General features: G+C 42.3%; 1 protein-coding gene across 4 annotated transcripts in view; it reads right to left on the bottom strand.

The window, feature by feature from the left end:
• Positions 1-26,900, bottom strand: part of TUB (TUB bipartite transcription factor) — a 278,494-nt gene that overhangs the window by 192,262 nt on the left and 59,332 nt on the right. The window lies entirely within an intron of this gene.

The following is a 26,900-nucleotide window of genomic DNA, read 5'->3' as shown; positions in this document are numbered from 1 at the left end:
AAATCTATTTATTAAAGTTAAATTAGATGTAACTGACATTTGCCTCTTTACTTGCTTCCCATTTTATAGTCTTAAATTCCTAAAATGAAGGCTTGGATTGGTTTCTTCACTTTCCTAGTTGTTAGTAGACTTTCAGATTGTACATGGTTTTTCCTACTTAAAAGGAGCATCTCTTCAGACAAAGACAAATCCAGGGCCTCATTAACACCCTGAGAAAAACACAACACAAAATTGATAAGCCCATAGCAAGTGCTATATTTGCAACCAGAACCATTTTTCAAAACACTGAACTTTTCTCCAAGTAAAGAAACCTCAGGTGCTATGACCAGGACATACTGCCTCCGTGTTTGCAGTTTGAAGTCAATGCAATTTGTGTGGCTAAGTTATTTGGATGCATAAATATGGACTTGGGAGCCTAAAGTTTGGTTATTTTTGAAAATGTTGGCCTGTATGTAACAGTATTCAGAATAACTTTGTCAGCGTGTTAAGATCTAAATAACTTTTCATTGTTACGTCAAAACAAAAAACTGCTTCAAAGATTTTATACCACTAAAAAGTTTTTAATAAAAATGGTTTTAGTCCCTAAGGCTTTGAACACCTATGACATTATTAACTTTAACCTGGTAAAGAGTTTCATTAAAATCAATGAAAATATTCATGCATGTTAAATTATTTGCAGAATCGAGTCCTTAAAACATGCATTGTGGACAAGAGTGATCCGCTTGATATAGTGTACCTGGACTTTCAGAAAACCTTTGACAAGGGACTACACCAAAGGATCTTAAGCAAAGTAAGCAGTCATGGGATAAGATGGAAGATTTCGTGGCTTAAAAGATGGAAAGCAAAGGGTAGGAATAAATGGCCAGTTTCCACAATCGAGAGAGTTGAATAGTGGGGTTCCCTGAGGATGAATGCTGTTGAATAAATTCATAAGGGATCTGGAAAGGGTGGGGCGGGAACAGCGAGGTGGCAAGATTTGCAGATGATACAAAATTACTCAAGACAGTTAAGTCCAAAGCTGACTGAAAGTTACAAAGGGATCTTATAAAACTGGATGGTTGGGCAACAAAATGGAAGATGAAATTCAGTGTTGATAAATGCAAAGAAATGCATATTGAGAAAAATAATCCCATACTATACATACAAAATGACTACATTAGCTGTTACCACTCAAGAATGATGTTGGAGTCATCCTGGATGTTTCTCTGAGAATATCCACTCAATGTGCAGCAGCAGTCAAGAAAACTAACAGAACCGATAATGAGAGAAAAAAATACCCCAATTCCATGATATAAATCAATGGTTCACCCACACGCTGGAGAACTGTGTGCAGTTCTGGTCACCCCATCTCAAAAAAGATATATTAGAATTGGAAAAAGTAAAGAGAAGGGCAACAAAAATTAGAGATATGGAACAGCTTCCATGGGGAGAGATTAAAAAGACTGGGACTGTTCAGTTAGACAACAGAAGACTAAGGAAGGATATGATAGAGGTTTATTAAATCATGAATGGAGTGGAGAAAGTGAATAGGAAATTGTTATTTACCCCTTCACATAATACAAGAATCAGGGCTCACCCAATGAAGTTAATGGGCAGCAGGTTTAAAATAAGCAAAAGGAAATACTTCTTCACATAACTCATTGCCAAGGGATGTTGTGAAGACCAGAAGTATAAGTGGGTTAAAAAATTTTTTTAAAGAAATCCTTTTTACTAAGTGGTAGCCTCTTTAACTGGTCTAGTTCAGCTCCCATCATTATTTGTACCTGCAGCACTGGATGTGTATTTTTCTGGGTGAAAAGTTTTCAAGTTTATCATTATGCATTTCACCAATTTTCAAGTCCCAGTATTCAAACTATTGTTAGTCACAATGTTCACAGCCACACTGAAAATATATTCCATACAAATGCTGCAAAAGAGGCAATTTTAAAAGCTTCCAGACGGAACAGTCAACAGAAGCAATACTCTGCCCATATTGCCAATGTTTTGTCATCATTGCGTGTCTGTTGCTAGACATGGTCAAAAGTAAATAGGTAAAAGTGGCATCTTGCTGTATCTGTGGAGGTGGCAGAGGCAATATTCCAAGCCGGAGGAAAATGAAGCCATCAGGCACAGTTCTTAATTGCAGAGTGATGTATTGGTGAGACATGCAGAAACAGGAACGAACACACACACACACACACACACACACAGAGAAAAACAGCATGAAAATGAACACAAAGCTTTTATTATATTGGTACTGAGGTTATTGCTGAGCTCACAGTACTGAAAAAGGCACTGGGACTCTCCAAATAATGCCAGTGATGGCTTTTCATTTCCCACAGCTATCTAGCTGGTGCCTCAGCCTGCCACCCGGTCTGCCATAACTGTTCTCAGTTACATGACTTCTACTCTGTTAAAGGAGGAGCTTTTCTTCTACCACCAACTTCTTTTGTCAATCACAATAAAAGGATAGCACAAAATAATCACTCTCCAGCTTCTGGGAAGTCATAGGCATAGCTGCACTGTTTTACCATTACAGAGTCTACTCCCCCAAGAGCAGAGATATGTGATTTTCCTCTTTAGCTTGCTCTTTAGATAGCTTAGGGGCTAAGCCTAAGCTCTATTTAAAAAAAAAAAAAAAAGACTGATCAGAAGAGACCATTGGCTACAGACACTTACTGGCAGCAGAAGTTTAGGACAACAAGAGCATCCCCCCAGGCAAAAAACTCCAAGTAGAATGGTCTATATCAGAGGTTCTCAAATTTTTCTTATTGTGTACCCCCTTCCAAATCTACCAGCTGCCCACATACTACTACCTTCCTTATCACTGATACTTCGTGTGTTCTTCTCCACATTACCTACCTTTAGCCATCTGTCCATATTTCACTGTTATGTACAGATACAGTAACAGTGCAAAATATACAACTATGGGGGGGAACCCTAAGTTCTGACCTCAGTTAGACTGGACAGTTGCTTAGCAATTGAACCCATGCTATATGGTGATTGGAGGTGAGGGCTCTGTACATCAGTGTCTCTGTGCATCTGTGTTCTTATTGGTACATCTTAAAAATAAATTAACTACCATATTTTATAACACAAATTCCTACAGAGTTTTAAAGTTTCATCTGAGTAGCCTATTACAAAAAATGCGATAAATAAAATAATTAATAAATAAAATCCACCATTACACAATTTCTCCCGCATACTCCTCAAGAGATGTCTCGTGTACCACAATTTCGGAACACCTATATCTCAATGTAACAGCCTTGCTGTCCCATACAACTGGCACCCCTTCACCCAGGGGTGACCCCCTAAGCTCACAGTCCTTGCTACTCAGCTAGTGTTCTTCCTGTGTTGCACCCTTCCACACCCAATAATACTCTTGCCACCCTCTACCCCAACAACTGGCATTTTGCCTGTGGGAGAAAAAGTACCTCCTCCATCCTGATTACTCCTGCCAATACTCCCTCCCTGCCACATCAGATAGTGTGTCACACACATTGACTCAAGGCTACAGCACCTCAGATGTTTAAAGTTTTACAGTGGACTAGGATTGAACTCCTCTGCTAACACAAGGAATGAGTGACACAGGAATTCTCTGATTCAGCCTCTCCAGCAAAGCTGTCATGAAGTCTGAGGAGGAAGACGCAAGTGACACCACCAAGATCCCAGCACTGAAAGCTAGATATGTAATAATACAGTGATTACGGGTACTACCTTCTTATTAAACCCTCAAGCTTTGTAGGGACCAAAAAGTCCCTGAGGCAAAGATGACCAAAGCTTTCTGAGTAACCTAAACCTATTTTCCAACATGACCTAGAATGGAGCATATATATGGCTCAAACATACATCAAGACAAGGTTTTTGTAGCTACTAGAAGTAAGAGATCACCCTGCGATCTGAGAATCAAGATGTGCTCTTTTTAAGTCAAGCAATGCAAACTCTGGAATGAGTAGGCAGCCTTAGTAGACCTGTGCAGCAGAACAGCAAATGGCTTATTCTTCCTTGGCTAGTATGGTTCTCCAATGATCATAGTAGTGGGCATTTCACCGCATTCACCACTCCATTGTCTTTAGCCTTTCTCCATGCATTTTTACCTCATATAGCATCACTTGCCTAAAAGTCTTTGGTGGATTTCTCTGGGCCAGGTACCTTTTACGCCTCTCTACCACCAAATACTCCATCTTTGTCTCTCAGAAGTCAAAGCTGGAGGTGGTAAAAAATGGCTGGTTTTCAAGTCCAATCTCAAATTAGCCTCTGGACAGACCAGCATACTTCTACCCAACCTATTTTATGGGGGACCAATAATTCATTGCTCCCCACAATATGATTGGGACATAAACCCTCCTTGAAACTGGCAGCTTAGCAACTTTTCAGTGGTGCCTTCGGGACCAGTCTCAACACTGAGGTACAGGCACATTCCTTTCTGAAGACACTTTGCTATTTAACCAAACGTAATCTACAAATATATATTACACAATAGAAGAATAGAAGTGTTTGCAATTTATTTCCATCATATCCAATTTGCTGAGGGTTGTGAAAACTTAGTTTTTGACAGTCAGCTAGGCAGATGGCATTCTGAAATAGCCAATCTACTCTACTCAGCTCTGATACTCATATTCCTCTAGACTGGATCCCAGCAGGAAGGGAGGGTTGAAGGTTATTCTTAGTTCATGGCTTAACCAGTGTCAAAGATAAGAAGGGAGGAATGTTTCATTTTGTACCTTTTGGGGGGCATTTTGAATAACAGTAAATAAATCATTGTGACTTTCTAGTAACATTCATTTTCAAGATCCTGCCTGTGTGTTATCTAAGGAGGAGGATTAGAAGAAAAAGAGAAGGGAGGTAAGGATTTATTTTTTTTTGGCCATTCTCATCTCCTGTTCCAAGGCTATCCAATCTCCCCATCACACACTTTTATTAATCTGACCAGCCTTGTGAGCTTGACAAATCAGATCCTTATGTTTTTAAGGAGCATTTTCTTGGAATGCCTTCTGCTCTGACATCATCTGTGACACAATCACCTCCTCCACTCCTTCCTTTAAAAGGTTGCAAAATCCTAAGTAATAAATCTACGGCAAACTTCACTACTCTGGGCTACAGCTGATTGAAAAACAACAACAAAAAAACCCAACTTTCATAGGAATTTTTCCAAAGGTTGATAAAATGAAAAATGCTGACAGTTAAGAAATTGGTTGAAAAGCTTTTTTAGCAACTGGAGGAGGGGGGAGAAGGCGAGGCCAAAAATCAAATTTGCAATAAAAATTTTAAAACTTCAAACATCATCTCCTTTTTCTATTGTCTATAATCTGTATCGGTACAGTCTGAACACCATGGCATTTGGATTTCCCCGTGTGACAGGGTGCAACTCACCATTGCGGCACCTCCTACTGGCTGTCTTGGACATTAAATCTGCACCCTCTTCTGGTGGTGGCTCGCTCAACATCACCTCTGTTCCTGGACTCATGTCACTCCCAGGACCGAAGTATCTTCTTCATGACACTGCCCTCCAGCTGTGCCACACTCTGTGATCTCCCCTTCCAGGGCACCTGCAATCTTCACCTAGCCACTTCTCTCAGTGGCAACCAGGGGCGGCTCCAGGCCCCAGCACACCAACACATGCTTGGGGTGGCATGCCTCAGGGGGCGCTCTGCCGGTCGCCGGGAGGGCGGCAGGAGGATCTGGTGGACCTCCCGGAGGCGTGTCTGTGGAGGGTCCGCTGGTCCCGCGGCTTTGGTGGACGTCCCGCAGGCACGCCTGCTGGCCCTCCCGGCGACCAGCAGAGCGCCCCCCACGGCATGCTGCCCTGCTTGGGGCGGCGAAATGTCTAGAGCCGCTCCTGGTGGCAACTGCAGTCCAAAGTCCCGGGGCTGCTTCCCATGTGGCTCCAACATCCTTTTCTGCCCTTACCTCAGCCTGCAGGCCCTAGCAGCCAGCCAGGAGCTCTCTCTAGCTCCCTGGTTCCTGATTGCAGCACTGAATTGTCTCAGATGCGGGGACTTCTTCCACTTGCTAGGAGCCTGGTCTTCTCCCCTCGAGCTCTAGTCAACTACTGAGCTCTGCTCTGCCTGAAGCCCTGCTTATATGGGCCTGCTGGGCCATGGTTGGTTGCCTCCACGCAGCCTCCTTAGGGCTGCTTGTAACCCCCCTTTCCGGACAGTGTGGAGCAGCTGCCCCATCACACCTCATGTGAAACAAAGTTATTTGACTCTGTTGAAATTATGCCTTTATTTACATTTTGTAGCACCTAGAAGCCTATCTGAGATTGGGGCTGTTGTATGCTGATACACAAAGAAAGAGAATCCCTGCCATGATGACCTTACTATCTAATTGTAAACCGTTCCTCCTATAGGTGTCAATAATTTTGTGGGCCCATACTGCATGACTAAAATAGGCACCGATTTTTTCTGAATCTAACATCTCTCAGCATTCTAAAGAAAAAATGTTATACTGGGCTGTCTGTAAATCAGGACCAGAGTTTGATCTGATCAACTCACATTGCTGTTAAAGTACACTCCTATTATCAACAATCTACACAGTAACCAGATCAGATTCTCTCTCCTCCAAGAGGACCTTGTTCTCATTCCCTGGAAAAATTATCTCTAGTTTTACCTCTTAGAAGCAAATGCCAGCTGACTTCTATCTTCAGGGCACTGAACTGACATAGATCATAAGATGGGGACAGGGGAGGAAGAAGTAGTAACCCATTCTGGTGCTTCTTTCAGGGCAATTGCTGCCCTTTTATACTGATTTCATTGACTACTTAAGCATGGAAACAGAGCAGATTGCTCCGTGCTGAATGGCGTCTGCAGCATCAGTCACTCTGTCAGGCTTGAATCTAAATGGGTACAAAGCTACAGCTTGAGAGCTTAGAAGGTTTGTTCACTAGAGCTGAAAACTCAGACAAATAGTTCACCATGGTTTGAAAATTTTCCTTGTTAAAACACATTCCACTTTTTCCAATCCTAAAAGGGCTAATTATAAATCACTAAGGGAGAGGGGCCATCTGCTTCCCTATTTATCATTAATATTTTGTGCTTATGTAGCACCTTTCATCCTCAAAGTACTATGCAAATGTTAAAGCTCACAGCACACCTGTGAGGTGATTAAAAGGACACAACTACCTTAAAAGTGCCCATTTATGCATAAAAATATTCTATTTACTTGTGTTACAAGAGTCCCATCAAAGATTAGAAGAAGTATTTTTCTTGTTTTGAATGTTGGTTTACTTCGTGCATTTGACAACACTTGGTATATAGTAGTTTCTCTGTTTCCTCTGTATAGTCATGGCAAAAATCAACAGAACAACCATTGGGGGCAGGGGCTTTGGAGTGGGGAGGGGAAAGGAAGCAAATTTTAACCAGCCTTGTCTGATAGAAGTAAAAATCCTAGACAGAAGAGGGCTATAATCCTGAAACTCTTTCCCTGTATCGTTTAAGCGAGAGCTCTATTTAAAGCCAGATCTTGTCGATGTGCATACATCAGAAATGTAAATATCACTATTAGTACTGAAAGCTAACCTAGATGTAACATTTCAAATTAAAATTGGCTTGATCCTTCACTGTTTTATTGGAGACTGGCACAATCTTGTAGCTTAATCATAGTTCATTGAAGCCAATACTTTGTAAATCCGTCCAGTATGTATAAATAGATAAATGATTTACACTAGTCATCCTATATTATATAGCAAAGAAAAAGCATCAATCTTTTCATCTGGAAGCTAACAGTATTGAGCTGAATGCATCCCTTGTTTAACTCACTGAAATCAATCTCCCATGCTAAGATTTGGCATTGATGTTCTGGGAAGTAATTAGTGACTTTGGACTGGGAAGTAATTAGTTTCGCTGGCAGAGAATAAATAGAAAAATCTAACAAAGAAAAATCATGTTTTTAGAGTCTGTTTATTTAAGTGTAATTTCTGCCAAGAACAACCAGAACCTGGATAATGTCTGTTTTGTTGTATCTGGAATACAAAGTCAAAATAAATAAGATGCACGAAGCTGAAGGCAAGTTCTGCCATTTCAAGAAGCTCTGGCTGCAGGTTACTTTGAACATAAGGATGGCCATACTGGGTCAGACCAATGGTCCATCTAGCCCAGTATCCTGTCTTATTACAATGGCAGGTGCCAGATGTTTCAGAGGGAATGAACAGAACAGGGCAATTATTGAGTGATCCATCCCCTGTTGTCCAGTCCCAGCTTTTGGGCGTCAGAGGCTTAGCAATATCCAGAGCATGGAGTTGACCAATTTGGCAAATAGCCATTGATGGACCTATCCTCCATTAACTTACCTAATTCTTTTTAGAACCCAGTTATAGTTTTGGCCAATAAAAGATATTACCTCATCCACCTTGTCTCTCTAAGGGCACTAATGTGACATTTGCCATCATCACTCTTTACTTGGCTTGTATGTTTTACCACTTCCCCCTACTCTGTGTCTGTCTTCTCTGGTTAGATCTCTGGGGCAGGGTCTGTCTATTACACTGTGTTTATCTAATATCTGGGGCCCCATTATGTTAATCTCAGGCAATCCCCAGTCTTTACTACCATAAATAAGTGGAAGATGTACCACTGATCCTGTACGTCAGTTCCTATCAGGGCCACCACATGAATACCCAGAGCTGCTGAAAGACCTTGTCAAATCTAAACGCAGAATAACAGCTCCTATACCATCCACATTATTCAGTTATAGAAAACAGAAGTTCCACTGAAGAGCAATTAGGAAACCATATAGGAAGTGTTTCACAGGTTCACTTTTGAGAATGTTCTAAGCTGCCATATTTTACAGATAACTTTTTTGGTAACTTCTATTGATGCCTCAAGTAAGCAGCCATTCCCCTTTAAACAAATGACTCTCCTGCAAATTGGTACCACTGTCCATCCAGACAGTGAAATTTATGCCAGTCCCTTCAGGTCCTAGCAAGGCTGCTCTTACTGAATAAAGCAAGCACTATTCTTTTTCCCTTCTTCCATGAGCTGGCAATGCTGCTTCTAGCCCATGCAAGCCTGAGGAGTGATGAATCCAATGCCAAATCTCCAAAACAGTGTACAAGTAACACTATTAAGCTTTTGTAACTATATCAAAACACTGACAACACAGTTATCGAAGCATTTATATACACATTCCACCCTTGCACCATGTGTTACATACATTGCAATGTTTACGCCACATGATTTTGTACGTGAAAAAGATACACTGGTAATTTGTAAATGCAAACACCACAAAGATCAGCACCTTGATTCCACTCTATTTCCTTTATAGCATCATCAAGAGAGATATACTGAGAAGCACATTGGAAGATTGATCAAGAATACAAAGGCTTATAAGAACTCAAACTATCCTTTATTAGGTCTGCCAATACCATACACTCAGCAGTTACATACTGAAAACTTCTTTAACTTCTGTGTAACTCCTGTTATAACCTGTGTAACTTCTACATTAAAGTTTAGAAGGTTTTCTTTATAACCCGAAGAGCTAGAGGCTTATGCTTCTTTGAAAAGAAAACTTACATTCTGGAGCACTAGAGTCACCTCAAAGAAAGCATGGGCAAGCCAGCCCCGTTCAAGCCCTGTTCCACATTAAATCCCATGCTGAATCTCTGGGAGGAGGAGGAAATTACTTTTATTGCTAACATACAGTGACTTTGATGAAGAAATGCTAAGGCATTAAGAGAATGACTGCAATGTCTGGTGTACTTTAAGGTTTATTTCATAACAGTAAATAGCAAACAATGGACTAGAATATTCCCTCCTGCAAAAAAACCCTGCAGGATGGAGACATAAAAGGGTCAGTAAATTGCACGTCTGACTTAGTGGTCTTGACAGAAACTAACCTTGTGCAACTGCAGCTTAGGGTATGTCTACACTACGAAATTAGGTCAATTTAATAGAAGTCGATTTTTTAGAAATCGATTTGATAGTTGATTGTGTGTGTCCCCACTAAGCGCATTAAGTTGACAGTACCAAGACTAGCGTTGATTTTCGAAGCATTGCACTGTGGTAGCTATCTCACAGTTCTCGCAGTCTCCGCCATCCATTGGAATTCTGGGTTGAGCTCCCAATGCCTGATGGTGCAAAAACATTGTTGCGGGTGGCTCTGGGTACATGTCATCAGACTCTCCCCCTCCCTCCCTCCATGAAAGCAATGGCAAAAAATCGTTTCTCACCTTATTTCCTAAGTTACCTGTGCAGATGACATACCATGGCAAGCATGGAGCCCGCTCAGTCTCCTGGGTGCTGCTGGCAGACGCGGTACTGCAGCGCTACACAGCAGCATCCCCTTGCCTTGCCTTGTGAATGGCAGATGGTACAATATGACTGCTAGCCATCGTCATCGTCCTGTGGTTGCCCCTGGCTGACCTTGGTTAGGTTGGTTGGGAGCATCTGGGCAGATATGAGTGCTCCTGTCCGGCCTCAGTGAGGTCGGTCGGGGCACCTGGACAAAAATGGGAACAACTCCAGGTCATTCTTTTCTTTAAGTTTGGTCTAATGGAGATTCAGTCCTGCCTGGACTATCATGCCAGCTGGAGGCTTCTGCCTCAGGCTGCTCTCCCGGTTGGCACCACCGTGAGGTTGCACCTACCACAGCCTACCCCTTGCTAACATGGCTCATGAAGCCTGGACAGAAGTAAGGAGCAGTTCAACTATAGGCTGAGCAAGTGCAGAATGGTGGTAGAATGTGCCTTTGGACATTTAAAAGCTCACTGGCACAGTTTACTGACTCGGTTAGACCTCAGCGAAACCAATATTCTCATTGTTATTACTGTTTGCTGTGTGCTCCACAATATCTGTAAGAGTAAGGGAGAGACATTTATGGTGGGATGGGAGGTTGAAGCAAATTGCCTGGCCATTGATTATGCACAGCCAGACACCAGGGCAGTTAGAAGAGCACAGCAGCGCACACTGTGCATCAGAGAAGTTTTGAAAACCAGTTTCATGACAGGCCAGGCTATAGTGCGAAAGTTCTGTTCGTTTCTCCTTGATGAAAACCCGCCCCCTTGGTTCACTCTACTTCCCTGTAAGCCAGAAGTTCTCAAACTTGGGGTCGCAAGTTATTACATGGGGTGGGGTCACAAACTGTCAGCCTCCACCCCAAACCTCGCTTTGCCTCCAGCATTTATAATGGTGTTAAATATATTAAAAAGTGTTTTTAATTTAATTTATTAGGGGGGGGTCGCACTTAGAGGCTTGCTGTGTGAAAGTGGTCACCAGTACAAAAGTTTGAGAACCACTGATGTAAACCAACCGCCCATCCCTCCCCCCCCTTGATCTCCGCTTGCAGAGGCAATAAAGTCATTGTTGTTTCAAATTCATGCATTCTTTATTAATTCATCACAAAAATGAAGGGATAACTGCCAAGGTAGCCCGGGACGAGTGAGGGAGGAGGGAAGCACAGGGGTGAGGTAGTTGTAGAGGCACCCCTAGAATGGCATGCAGCTCATCATAGAAGCAGCATGTCTGGGGCTCTGACCCGGAGCGGCTGTTTGCCTCTCTGATTCTTTGGTAGGCTTCATGCGGCACTGCTGTGGGTCCCTGTTATAACTTCTGTCCTTCATGCCCTTGGAGTTTTTTCAAATATTCTGGCATTTTGTCTTTTGGAACTGAGTTCTGCCTGCAGAGATTCATCTCCCCATATAGCAATCAGATGCAGTACCTCCTGTTCGGTCCATGCTGGAGCTCTTTTGCGATTCTGGGACTCCATGGTCACCTGTGCTGATGAGCTCTGCAAGGTCACCTGTGCTGATCAGTTAGCAACGCTGGCCAAACAGGAAATGAAATTCAAAAGTTCATGGGGCTTTTCCTGTCTATCTGGCCAGTGCATCTGAGTTGAGAGTGCTGTCCAAAACGGTCACAATGGAGTACTCTGGGATAGCTCCCAGAGGCCAATGACGTTGAATTGCATTCACACTACCCCAAATGTGACCCAGCTTTTGGAGTTTTTGTTATGAGGTCATGTATAACGCCTAGCTCAACAGGGTCCTGATCCATGATGGAGGCTTCTTGGCAATGCACTCATAAAAGCACACATTGGGGCATTGTCAAATACAATTGTCAAGGTTTTTTCCCCCCAATTTGAACTTTAGCGTCCAAAAAGTGGGGACCTGCATGATCACTTTTAAGCTTAATTACCAGCTTAAATTTGGTACGCTGCCACCAGCCAAAAATATAGTGTTTGGCACACTTTCTGTTCCCCCAAAACCTTTCCTGGGGAACCCAAGACGCAAACCCCTTGGATCCGAACACAAGGAGAAATTAGCCTTCCCCCTCTTTTTCCCCCTAGACTTTCCCTTCCCTGGGTTACCCTGAGAGGCTACACTGATCCAAACTCCTTGGAACTTAAAACAAAGAGGAATTAACCATCCCCCCAGTCCTTCGCCTCCACCAGTCCCTGGTGAGTTCAGACCCAATCCTTTGGGTCTTAAAACAAGGAAAAAAATCAATCAGGTTCTTAAAAAAGGAAAGCTTTTAATTAAAGAAAGAAAAAGTAAAAATTATCTCTGTAAAATCAGGATGGAAAATGTTTACAGGGTACTCAGATTCTTATAGCCTAGAGGGACTCCCCCTCCCAGCCTGAGAGTCAAAGTTACAGCAAACAGAGGTAAAAATCCTTTCAGCAAAAGAAAAAAGCATTCACAAGTTGAAAGAAAACAAACATAAGGCTAATCCGCCTTGCCTGGCTACTTACAAGTTTGAAACATGAAAGACTGATTCAGAAAGATTTGGAGAGTCTGGTTGCACGTCTGGTCCATCGTAGCCCCAACGAACAAAACAAACACACAAACGAAGACTTCCCTCCACCAAGATTTGAAAGTATCTTGTCCCCTCATTGGTCCTCTGGTCAGGTGTCAGCCAGGTTCACTGAGCTTAACCCTTTACAGGTAAAAGACATTAACCCTTAACCATCTGTTTATGACAACAGTACATAATAAAGATCTAGGCTAGATGCAAATGGAATTCACCAGTCTCCCAGATACGTGATATATTAAATTATCACAGGCACGAGAGGGGTATGTGTGTGTAAATGAAAGAACTCACTTCTTTTAAATGTAGTGTTATGCTGAGATTCTTCTCCAATATAATTTTTCTGTAGCTATGTTATTTTACACTACAGAGTTGTCTTTATGTATAATATAAATAAGTAAAAGGTGTAATATTAGAAATGACAGCACTCATCACTGGCTGCAGCTGAGTGGTGACCACTGTCACTCAAGGAGGCAGGTGAAAAGATATTTATAAGCCATCTTCATGTGCTCCTGAACCTGGGCCTGATCTGGGTCAGTCTGATTCCTCATTGTAATTTAGAGCAGCTCTATATTATGCTTGCTGTCAATCACTCCAAGTAGGCCTCACAGGGATCCATCTTTGCTGTATGTGTTGTCACTCACTACCCCGTTAGGGGGCTTTTCAGAGACTTCCACTTCCCAGCAAGATGAATGTGGAAATGTTAATCTAGGAAAATAATAAGGAGAGGGAGCATTAATTAATGCAGTGATTCCTAGGCCTTTTTGTTGGATCTTCCTTGTGATAGATACCTTCTCACCCTCAATCCCATCACGCCCCAGTATAGTTGCCAGATGTTTACCTTTTCCCTTTCCAGTCTCTTCTGTCAGTACTACTTTTTTGCCTTCCCTCCTAGAAGCCCAACTTTAGCTTGTTTCTCCCCCACTCCCCATCCCCACTCTCTGCCCTCTTTCTTTCTATTTTTGTCTCTATCCCTGGGTTACTTCTGCTGTCCATTTCCCTACTCAGCAGAAGGCTATATCAACAAAGGCGAGTGTCCATTGCTGGTTTTCTGGGGCTAGGTCACATGCATAGGTACTGGAACAATTTTTATAGTAGGGGTCCTGAAAGCCATTGAACAAAATTGTAAACCCTGTATATGATGGAAACCACTTCAAGCCAGGGGGTGCTGCTGCAGCCACAGCACACCTAGTTCCAGGACCTGCTACATTAAGGAAGCCAAGCCTCTACTGCTGGCTCTCTGGGGCTAGGTCACATGCTCACAGCTGAACTGAGCGTTGCAAGAGCACAGGCTAGTAGCTCAGGCTAGTGCCCTGCTTACTGAGTTCCTGCTGTAGCCAGATGTATTTGGAAGGGGTGAGTTTTAAGGAGTTGCCCATCTCTTTTCCCACATTTGCAGATGGGAGTCAGAGTGGATGCAGAATTATGCAGCTTTCCCCATCACCATTTTTGCTCTGCGTTCCCTCCCTCTCAACGAATGTGGCACCCTTTCACTCCCTCCTCAGACTTACTCGGGACACACCAATCTAGTGATTTAAGCACAGATTGCTGAATTCCAGTCCTGACTCTGCTATAGTCTTGCTGCATGCCACAGACCTAAACACAACCTCATTGTGCCTCAGTTTCCTCTTTGATAAGGGGTGTTCTAAGCTTTTCAAATGGAAGGTGCTAGAGAAGAGCAAAGGCTGATTGAAGATATTAACAACTGTTGCCTAATAGAGGCTATAATAGCTGCTGTATAGCTGGTTGTGCTATACCATGCCACTGAGGCTGCACCTGCTGTGCATTGAAGCCTACGTTCTAATTTTAAGGAAAAGCAGGGTTTGAACCCCTCCAGCAGCTAATGGGTTAAAAATGAAATGACTCCTTTAACATTTTGTTCAGCTGCAGTCTGTGTGATTTCCAGCAGCAGAGGTTGCTTGGCGCACATGCTTTTTCATGGGCAAGGAGCTTATGCAGAAACAGGTCTGTCGGTGCTTTGACAGGAAAGTGTGCATGTTGATAAAATGTTGCTAATAATGAGACTTCAAAAACGGAGACAAAATTTAGGGCAGGATATGGGGATTGGCTGGAATTCAAATCAGAACTCATTGTCATAGTAATAATTGAGGTTAGAGATGACATTTTGACTGTGAAACCTGAGGTAGTGCTATCATAGCTCCCCAGTTTTCTCGGCTAATCTACAGCTGTGTCCATGTTCGCATATGGAAGTTAGAAACCAAAGTCAGACTAAGGATAATGAAGACATCATTGCTCTGTACTGTATAAGGTGGTTGCAGCATATCAAAAGATAATCCCAAGAGAGGAGAATTTTAAGAGACAACTAATTAATCTGAATGGAAAACATAACCTCAGATGGGTGGATAAAGCCCTGCAAAACTAATCCAACTGAGTTTAGAGCTACTGTCAGAAGCCCTACCTAACCTGCAAACTCTCATGGGGATCTGAAAGCCAAGCTGTGTTGTTTCTAGCTTGTGCATTGTCACCCACAATAAATATTCTGTCAACCATATGGCACCCTCAAATATACCCTAGTCAATCAGATCTTCGGGGGAGGGGGGGCTTTCCACAGTAACTTATAACATCATTTAAAGTCATTCCGGTTGCACAGGTGGCCCTATAATTGGACTTTAGTATATAATTATGGCAATGATGTGTGAAACGAAGATGTGTTTCGCACTCTGAGTTCTGTAGGGCAGACAGCAGGGGAAGTACTAAAAGGTTAGGATTTGAGTCTGTCCTTTGCCTCTTGGATGTGCAGTAGGGGAGATGTCGCCCTGCGAGAAGGGAGCAAAAGTGGCTTTAAGCCTCATCTTTGCTCCACTCAAATTCTATGCCAGCTAGGGGCTGTTAGGATATAGATATTCAGGCCTGTCTGCAAAGGCCTATACTTTAAGAATTTAGGTATATTCTTATCACTTAGCTAGTTATAGAGGTATAAAAGAAAGAATCAAAATCATTGTCTGTGTAATGGCCTCTTACTGTGACAGGCTAAGGCCTTCAGCTAAAATGTAGTTAGGCAGCCATAAGCTGGGAAATGTATGGTCACATCCTCACATTCCAAACTAGTCACATTGAAATAAGGTGCTATTGGGCTATTAGGAATACAGTCCTGTCCTGATATTCTTATCACTTCCAGAGAAAGGAAAGAGCCTAGAATATGTAAAAGGAAACTTAGTTTGATCGCATTCTGTCTGGCAAGAACTCACTTACCAATAGACACAGCTGGAGAACCCTTATGTCTGTATAGATGTAGTTGTAAAATCCTCACTTCTGTATTGTTTTGTATGTTTATTTGCATGGTCTCTGTCTGGTTCTGTAATTGTTTCTGTCTACTGTATAATTAATTTTGTTGGGTGTAAACCAATTAAGGTGGTGGGGTATAATTGGTTAAATAACCATGTTACAATACGTTAGGATTGGTTAGTTAAATTTCAGTAAAATGATTGGTTAAGGAATAGTTAAGCAAAACTCAGGTTTTGCTATAAGTCTGAAGTCAATCAGGAAGTCGGGGGTGGAGGGATGAATGGGAACAGGGACTGCGGATGGGGGAATTGAGATCATGTTTTGCTAAAGGGGGAAATGGGAACAAGGGATGGGAACAGGAACAGGGACACAGGCAAGGCTCTGTGGTGTCAGAGCTGGGAAGGGGGACACTAAGGAAGGAAACTGGAATTGTGCTTGCTGGAAGTTCACCCCAATAAACATCGAATTGTTTGCACCTTTGGACTTCGGGTATTGTTGCTCTCTGTTCTTGCAAGAAGGACCAGGGAAGTAAGAGAGTGAAGGAATAAGCCCCCTAACAGAGGCCAGTGCCTAAATTAGAGTAGCCCCTAAGGTTGCTCCAATGTACAGCAGCCTCCCAACGGTTGGTGGTGGGCTCTGTCATAGCCCAGAAAATCCACAGCATTGTATGCAATGGAGACACTGCTTGTGCCCAGCATGCCTTGTGCCACTCCCAACTACATCCTCTGGACTCCTCCTTGCAGTAGGGGAGCAGCACAGAACTGATCAATGGGCTCTGGATGGCCTAAAGTCAATGGAAACCTTTCCATTGACTATAATAGGCTTTGGAACAAGATGAAGAAAAAATTTCTCCTGGTGGTGCCTTTATTGCCCTTATATGCTGCTGCAGCAGTTTAAAGACATCCGGTGTGTGTGGAAGAATCTCTCCCTTACTCTTTCCACTAAAACAAAACAAAAAAGTAATGACTCAATAGACAAGGCATAGAACTGCTGAACAAGGTGCTCCTTTTCCATAGCAAAAGCCTGTTTTAAAAAGTCATATTCCTTATCTTTGATCTTTTTCCTGTAACACTATGGTAAGTAATATGATAACTTGTGGCATAACTACAAAAATGTTAATCCCCAATGTTCTCTTATTCCAAATCATTTTGCTGCCTAGATTGAATGCTAGGGTATAGGGAACTTGTTAAATCATTTTGCATGTATCTGTCATCCAGTTCAGATTAAAGCTTTCTAGAAGGGTTGTTTTACTATGTCCTAACAATCAAATATTATATTATTTCTCCAGAGTCAGCAGACTCCAGATGCTTTTGGCCTATAGTGTCACAGTGCTGTACTGTATATTGTAGAATGATGCGACTAACACTAAATACCTTGCCTTAGTATCATGTATTTAAAAAAATAATAATTTTCATGCATTTTCCTGGGAAATTTTTAGGACAACGTAGAACAGTTCTGTAGCAACTCCCTTTTCTCTGTGAAAAATATATCTTCATACATTTTTCCTATGTTAAAATGTGTTTTTCTGCTAAAAAAAAAAAAACAAAAGAACTCCCACACACCACATTTTTCGTCTAAGGAAAACCATAAACCATTAGGCAATGGATAAACTGAGAACTCTTATCCTACCAATCTGGTGCATTTTGCCAGCTCTAAATTCACACATGAAAGTTAGGAATCAGAAAGATAGCCACAGAGTTTCATTTTTCATAATATCACCTCAGAAATCACATATTTGTTAAGAATTTCTTACATAATCTATACTCACAGTATCCATTATTCATATTCGTACTCAGCCTTGCTCCAATTCCCAAATGTAATATTTTTATCATTGCTGTTCCTAAATATTTAATTTTATTTTGCAGCCTATGGTAATATGCTATCAGCACAGGATTCTAATATATAATGCTATACAGTGCTCTGTGCATATTCATTTCATCTACAAAAAACCCACATTGAGATAGAAAAATAATAGTTCAGTGGTGTAAAGATGGGGTTTTAGCCGATGACCGGAGAGTTCTTTAAATTTGACTCACACTTTTTGTTAGGGCTGCAAATTCTTCTATTTTTCTCCCAATAGTTGAGGTGCACAATGGCCTGACATTGCACAACACTATAGCAAGAGTGTCCTTATCGCTCCCATTAGAAGACTTAATAATAGGGCAGGTCTACACTACTGCTTAAAATCAATTTTACTTACATTGCTCAGGGATGTGAAACCCCACCTCTCTCAAGCAACACAAGTTTCACGCTGTCCACACCAGCGCTATGTTGACAGAAGATGCTCTCCCATCAGCATAGTGTGTCTTCACCAGATGTGCAGCAGCTGTGCCAATGTAGCTTGTAATGCAGACTTGCCCATAGTTACCTGCCATGGCCGCACGAGAAGACACTTTCTGCAAAGCTGTTGACACTATTCCTCAGTGAGCCAGCAAAGGTCACTGCCATAACCCAAAACGATAGCAGGAAATGATTCAGGGAATCTCAAAAACACGGTGTCTCCCCCACCCCCATCATGTTGGACTGTTCCTTTGTGGCTCTCCAGGCAGGTGGGGTTTGTCTCAGTGATTTGTGGGAGGCCAGGGCCATCCCTATACAGGTTCTGAGACTCCACTTAGGCATCATAGCTTCCTTAGAACCATGCTAGCAGGGTAGAGACTCTGCAGAAGAGATAATACAGCCTGCTAGAAAGTCTCTGCAGGGCCAGACATATAAAACTCACTAGTACAGAGGAGCTTGAGCATGCCAGGGAAAGAAAAGCCAAGATGAAGATATTCAAACACCTGTACTGTGCAATGCTACCTTAACTAAACAAGTCTTCCCAGGCTTCAACCCTTCCAGGAGTGGAGTCAGTGACATGCATGGATTTCCAGGGGATGATATGGGTTGTGCCAGAGTTGCTTTTTCTCCGAATGTCCACACGGCAATTAAACAGCCCCATCTCTTGTCCCAATTTGGCAGAATCAGACCCTGTGAGACTGAAAAAGATTTGAGGTTATGTCTAAGGGTGGAGTTTGTTTGTTTTTTAAGGGAAGCGGAGGAGGATGAGAGTGCTATTTTACAGAATAATGCAGAATACAGCTGTATAAGAGCTTGGCCTGTCTTTCCCTGACTATCTCAAGCTCCTCCATAGATTATTTCTGTACAGGGCAGAGATGCTTTTAGTGTAGGAAGAGCTAGTGAACTTACAGTCCTCTTTCAAACAAAACTCCCATTGCTTTCAGTGTTAACATTAGTGGCAGTTTTGTAAGATCATGTAACTGGCCTAGGGTTACCACATTTCAAATTCCCAAATAAAGGACACTGCCAGGAGGAGGGGGGAGCTGGAAAAGGGAGGGGGGTACAGTTTCTACTGTACAATGTCTTTCTACTTTGACAAACATTTATAAATAAAAAGTGTAATGGCCTCAAAAATAAAATGTAAATCAAATTTAAATGTACCTTTTTACATGCAGTGAGTCCTTTCCTGTTGTGCCCAGGCATATTTCTCTGTAGAGCATATCTTTCATGGCTATTTGATGAGCAATCAACCACTGCTGAGAAAGTCTTTGCAAGATATGTGCCTGAAGCTGTACTGTACAAGCAAGATCCCTTTCAGCAACTCAACAGCCAGAAGCATCACACTAGTAAGGGTAGCAAATCAGTAAACACATGCATCACTATTATGGCATGCTGGGAATTGCAGTTCTTCCAGAACTGATATTGGAAAAAGATCGAGCAAGGAAAAAAAAATCAGACATTTGTTCATATTTCAAAAATCTGCCTGGATGAAAATCAGACGAACCAAAAAAAAAAAATGGGTCATGTCCAGGAAAACCCAAACTATGGTTACCCTAACCCAGCTGGCCATCTTCTATGCATCCCTTTATGACCTAGAGAAATGCTACAGGATGCCTGCCTCTTGAACTGTTCAAATAAAACTTCCCTTCCGACCTTTTCTTAGTCATAAATGCCTTTCCTTGAGACTAGGTTTATTAATATAAAATAAACTTCAAGTAACACCCAAAATCCCAAAACAAAGTTCATTCCTAAATCCACACAGCATACAGTTTCTCCTCCTCTGCCCAGGCCTCTCTGTCTGTAACAACTTCCATGGTTTCAGGGGCTTCCCTGCAGGAGCCTTTCATGAGTCCCTGCAGACTAACACAACTTTTTGGGCTTCTCCTTTCGCTGCAGCAAACTAGTACCCTTTATAGGGAATTACCTGATTTAACCCAGGTGTGCTTCATTCTGTAATCAGGATTGGCTAGCCCCAGCTCTGAAGGGTATGTCTACACTGCAGTTAGACACCCATGGCTAGACCGTGCCAGCTGACTCAGACTCTTGGGGCTTGGGCTAAGGGGCTGTTTAATTGCAGTGTAGATATTCAGGATCAGGCTGCAGCCTGAGCTCTGTGACCCCACCTTGCAGGGCCCTAGAGCCTGATTCCAGCCCAAGCCTGAATGTCTACGCTGCAATTAAACAGCCCCTTAGCCCAAGCCCCAAGAGCCTGAGTCAGCTGACATGGGCCAGCTGCAGATTTTTAATTGCAGTGTAGACAGATCTTAAGTTGTAGATAGTCGCAAGAAAGGCAGTCAATTCTGAAAACTACTATTGTTCTTGTCTTCTGAATTATTTCACATCATCAAATGCACGTTAGATATATCTTACCTTAATTTAGATAACATCTTTCATTCTTAACAGTTTAACAATCTATATACAGGGATCACTTCATCCACCACTGAAATGCAGCCACCTCTAGGGTGATATACTGCAGCCATGTAGACCATGGAAACACTAAGTAATAGTTGAGTACATGAAGTGAAGAAAAATGGGATGTAAGCATGTGCTGAAATGCTTTACTGAGTATGGGTGGACTGCAGAACCAGGGCCCAAGTGGTCATGACCAAGTCACAACCTCTTTATGCATCAGTTTCTGCATCTGTAAAATAGGGATAACAGTACTTAGCAAAATATTTAATATTCTTCAATATCCTTGAGAGAATGTTACATATTTATATATATGCACAAAGTATTGTTATATACTCAGCTGCAACCACAGAAACAATGTAGTTAAGAATAATGTAATTACTTGAGCTATAACTGGCCAGGACACCTATGTTAACAACCACCATCTTAAAAAGGGCATTATGACATCTGAAATGGCCATGTGATCAGAACCATTCTATATCTCAGTTGAAAGTCAACACCCACTAACAGCATGTTAGGGCTTCTATTCCCTACAGTCTCAAAGGGACATGTACCATTTACTGAATCTCCAACACCTTTCCCACTTTTCCTTCATAATTATGGGTTTAGGGTTGGGTGAGTTTTGAAAGACAGCAAATGGAACTAGCTTTTGGCAGTTCTAATATGTGTAATTGCCTGCTTACTGGCACCATTCATTAAATACACTACAGCTTCTGGTTTGGCTGGGAACAGATGCCAAACATCTGAAATAAACAAATACATTTTTCTGCAGGATATTTTGTCTCAACTAAAAATTGGTAGGACATATTTTGGTTATATTTAAAAAAAATATCAAAAACTTTGAAGTGTGGTTGTTAATTATAAGAGATATTTGAACACTGAGCCCCTCTACCCTTACAATCGAATGCTTTTAACAGTAACAGAAAAGAAGCATCACATGATCGTTCATGGCAACAGACTAATTAGCATCCTAATTTTGCAAACTACATTCCTCATTATGACTAGTGCTTACTATTCTTGCAGTGTGGATTTTCAGAAAAACCAAAATGTACAGACATGGCAATTGCCTCATTAAAGTGTAATCTGGATTTCAGAATTTTTTTCTTTCCACTTATCTATAAGTAGCTTACTCCATTACAGTACATGACACCTTACTGCCTTGCACAGTTCATATTATTCCAGGCCTCAACAGATTTTACATGTTTATTTTTCTTCGCATACAAGATTTCCTGCTGGAGCAATTTTCAACCAAAATTCAAATGCAGAGGTAATGAGCACTACAGAAAGCCACATGGAAAGAGGAATAAATAAATAAATAAAGCTGGATGACTGAAATGGAATTTGGAAAACAAACATTACTCAATGTAAATTATGACTACTTGTATGTCTCTCTCAACCTGCCTTATTAAGACTAATGCTTCTTAAACTGCCATTGGAATATGTATGAGGAATCTTAAAGTGCTGTATGAGCTTCATATTCCACAAAAATAGATCTGGGGTTTTTTTAGCTGCAAACACACTATCAAACAAGTTTGAAAACAGCAAACAGATGTTAAACTGTTGAATACATCTCTCTTTTTATTGTTACCACTGAACGCTGCAGTGATATCAAAATCCCATCTCTTACTACACATTTTATCGACGACTAGGTATTCTTGAGGTTTTCCTCCAGGAGCCTAAAATAATAAACATGAAGGGCCTGATCCAAAGCCCAGGGAAGTCAATGGAAGACTTTCAATGGGCTTTTGATGAGGCTCTAAATGAAAACTGAACAAATAGTGATCAGGAACATCCTCCAAATAGCACAAGAATGCTTGGTGCCACTTACGTTTTATTCTGGCTTCAGGATATCCCCTTAAAGATAAATTCTATGGCAAGATGCAAAGAGCCAATAAGGGATGGCGCTGAATGCCCTCCACTCCTCTCATCTTCACTGGGATACCTTCACTGGGATACCCAGAACCAAGCAGGAAGAAGCCCAGACTGAATAGAAGACTGTATAATGGAAGGCACTGTTCTGAAAGCTTTCACTTCATGCCTAGCACAGGGAAATAAAGGGAGTGGGAACAGGGCATTTTTTGACAGCTCTAACACAAACATTTTCACTCTCTGAGGGGGTCATAATCTAAGTATCATACAAAATGCACTTCATCTGTACATACTGTGAGTATAAATTATTAGTGTCCCTACAGGAAGGGATAAACTGAGCTTTCTAGATTGAAAAGAATGTGCAGTTGTACTGAATGTGAAGATTCTGGAGACATAACTCCACTCTTGGAGTTATATGACCAGACACTACTTGGTTGTGTGCGCAGGTCATACAACTTCCAATAAAAAGTCAGAGATAAAGATTTTCTCTCTCATTTTACTTCGGATTAGATTGGATTGGATTCCTAAAAACTACAGCAGCTTTTTCAGTCAATGAGTTACAGATTCAAAGCAATAGAGCCGGTACCTATTGGTTTCTGGGAAGTGGGCGGGCGCAATAGAGCCGGTAGCAACATAGTCACCCGCTTCAGCCCGGAAGGGCTTAAAACAGCCCAGGAGGGGGCTGTTTCTGGAGTAAGTAGCTCCCCGGCTGACTGCGGAAGCAGCCTCAGCTGTGGCCACACCCCAGTCAGGGCTCAGCTGGCCCTTATAAGAGGGCAGTGGGTCAGGAGTACAGACACTCTCTCTCTAGCCTTTGGAGAGGGAGGGATCAGGCTGCCTCGGGAGCTGAGGAAGGTACTAAGAGTGGAGCAGAGCTGGGGAGCCCCAGCCTAGCAGAGCCCCAGGCGGCAGGCCGAAGGAAGGGCCCACTAGAGGGTACTAGGGCTGCAGAGGGGCAACTCTGGTATAGGTAGAGGCAGCAGGTCCAAACCCAACCTTGCCTGTGATGAGTGGCTTATGCTGAAGTCTGCCCCAGTGAGTGGGGGCTAGTTGGTGATTGGCAGTAGCCTACAACTGAGGTGAGGTGGGGATATTGGGTGGGTGTTCCCTGAGGAGAGGGATTGAGGGGTGTACTGCCAGGGGGCAGCACCCTGGTGTGTGCAAAAGGGCACTGAGTCTGGGAGGAACATGGGCGGGGGTGGTGAAAAGTGGGACCCTGGCCTGCAGAGAGTGCTCTGATGGCTGGAGAGCTAATTCCCAGCAGGTGCCGCAGGACTGAATCCTGTACAGTTACAGAGCCCTAATGCTACATTGGTTGCACAGTTTCTCAGCAGAGGCACAAAAGGTGAAGGAACATTTGGCAGCTTTCATAAATTCAAGTAAAATACTCCATGTTCAGGGCATTTGAAAGAACTGAACTATCATCAGAATTTCCAAGTCCCATTCAATGCATTTCTTTAAAATGGCAGTTCACATCTTAATCAATGAGCCATTTTGATGTAAAATAAACAACGCAGTTTTCAGATGAATTCACTGTCACAGCATTTGCTTAGCTCATTTAATACAATTTACAAGTACTAACAAGTTTTTATGGCCCAGATCCTTCCCTCTCATGTTAAAGACAACAAAGGGAACTCACGAAAGGAAATCTCTATAAATCCCTCATGAAATTCCTTCTGCTTTAATTCCAGTGGTGCAGGGGAGATTGTCCCCTGCGGAAAAGGCCATGGGACCTGCTGCTAAATCTGGTGGATTGCCTAAGTATGAGATCTGGCCCTTTCCGGTTCCTCTAAGCTTCCTTGCAGAATGACTCCATTGCATCTGCGCTACCAGTGATTTCCCATAGCTGCTGCTACACCTAGGATTCCCTGGAGGGTTGTCCTAGCCCACCTGCCCATTTTGCTGTTGTGCCCACTCTCCATTCCTCCCCAGACCCTAAACTCACAGCATACCAGTATTTGGTCCTGCCATGAGGGCAGGGGACTGGACTCGATGACCTCTCGAGGTCCCTTCCAGTCCTAGAGTCTATGAGTCTATACCTTCTTTGGTGGGCAAGGAAGGAGCAGCTGAGCCCTGTCCCTTGTTATATAGAAGAGGAAGAAGAAACTATCCAAGTCTACATTAAACAATGCTGTTTTATAGAGTGCTGGTGATGTGAAATGGACACTCTAGAAAGGAGGTGTGGCCTGGACCAGGATGCTGAAAATGCTAATCACATCCCACCCCTGTTTAAACGATGCCTCTTTTGGGTGAAAGAAAAGGGCAGCTTGAAAGCTCTGACTGGGTGGAGTAAAAGAAAACAATCAACTGAAAACAAACACTGGAATGGTTGAGAAAGGCAAATATTCAACACTGAGATTACATTTCTATTTTGGAGGGAAGCAGGTATCATTCAAATAATACAACTCATCTATAAAAATAAAATCCAAGCCCACATGCAAGCCTATTTGATTTATGATGCTTGCACTGGCTTGTTGCAGACTCATGTATTTTTGCATGGTTTGTGCTACATCCTTGACATGTAAGCACTTGATACTGTGTTTTTACAGACTTTTCATGGTGTTTTGCAATGGGATAATACTGGTTAGAGGGAACGTTCAAGGTACATCAAAATGTGTGATGGGGCTTCTCTCATCGAGATGTATATGGGTCAAGTGGCCTGTCCTTGAACAGTAGCATCCTGGTCTGTGCTGTATCTGGTTCAACAGCACTTTTAGAGACCCTTTCAAACTATGTGCCATAATGCACAGATAATATTGTGCAACATTTTTAAATGTGGACCAATCTCTGTGAATCTGTTCACTGAATATTAAACATGCACCTGAAGCTCCCATATGGCAGCCTAGAATCAGCATGTCATTGTCTATGATGTTCAGTAACTGGTGTGTGATTATTAAAACCTCTATTTTGAGCTCAGGTATGCTCACAACTGGTTATTTCGTAAGCTATTATAGTCTTACATGCCTCTTTCAACAACCTCCATCTAACCAAAAGGCATTGTTTTTATCCAAAAGTGTGAGCTCCTCCAACAGAAAAAGAAGAGGTACTTTATTCTCTGAGAAAGCTGAAGCATTTCACCACCATCTCCTCTAGCCCTCCTTGTAGCCCCAAATTTCCCTATGTGGAAGTAAGGACTGTCCAAAATGAGTCAGTATATCAGAAGTCATCTAGAACACCAGAATAGTTACAAAACTGGAACTTCACTTTGGAAAACAGCAAGTAGCATCACCCACATAGGTAAGCATTGGAATAGAAGAGCCATACCAACCACAGCTATGGGTTGTAGGGTAATGGTAGGGAAATTTTCCTTGAATATAAATTATGGCAACCGTGTTAAGTTTATTGACATTATCAAGCCAGATCAGTACACTATGGGCCATATATGAAAGTTCTCCAGAGTTTACCAAACCCCACATACATATACATACACACACACACACCACTGAACTTTGCATGGTGCAGACACATGTTTGTTCAGACACTTCAAGTAGCTGAACACTTGTACTCACACATTAGAATTCTCAACTACAAAGCCCTTTGATCACAGTGGGTTTTGCAAATGCAAATTCTACCACTGGTGCATATGCAGGTCCTAGGCTAGTTAAAGAGCATGTGCTCACCTTTGTATATGGAAAGCACAGGCACATGTGTTATACACACAAGTTTTCATCCTCAGTGCTGAGGCTGGGGTCCAGAATTTAGCCCCAAGCCAGTAAGACCTTTGGGGCAGGGACCAGCCATTTTCTAATTGCCTGTAGAGCACTATGCATAACTCTGATACTGTGTACATAAGTATGAACGCTCAACAACAGAGCACATTTTTCTTTACAAGATGCCAACTGCCCTGCAGAGGCTAGAAAAGCTCCCATGGGGATCAGTCATAACTGTTCTTAAATAACCCCCTTTTCTGATGTTACTGTACAGTCTTTGTGTTGCATCTCAAGTTATTCTTAGTGCAATGTTAATGGTCGAGGATGGTGTTATTTCTGTGACAATACATTTTCTCTGATTTGATAGTAAGATGTTGCAGTTCTCTTGCAGAGCACCAGATGGCACTCTGGGTACCCTTTATCATCCTGCATCCACACTTGAAGACACAGCAGGTCCCATTTGTACAATCATATAAACCGCACATTACTGCACTGTAGTGAGCACACACACTTCTAGCTCTTGCTTGCAGTATACAATCTGGCATTTCCCTTTGCTGTCTTATTTCCCCTTAGTTCTGGGTTCTGTTTGTTCTGTAGTGCAAGCCAAGAGAAATTAAGGTTTGAGAGAGACAAGTGCGTTAGGAAAGCTTATGGAAGCCTCTCTTTACCTGAAGGCTCTGGCCTCAGCTCAGCATTTTCCAGCCAGAGCTGAAGACTGTTGCCTTGA

The sequence above is a fragment of the Gopherus flavomarginatus genome, chromosome 5, assembly GCF_025201925.1.
Source record: "Gopherus flavomarginatus isolate rGopFla2 chromosome 5, rGopFla2.mat.asm, whole genome shotgun sequence".
NCBI classification, from domain to species: Eukaryota; Metazoa; Chordata; order Testudines; family Testudinidae; genus Gopherus; species Gopherus flavomarginatus.
Note: the sequence above shows the minus strand (reverse complement) of the source record. Positions and strands in the feature narration are given on the sequence as shown.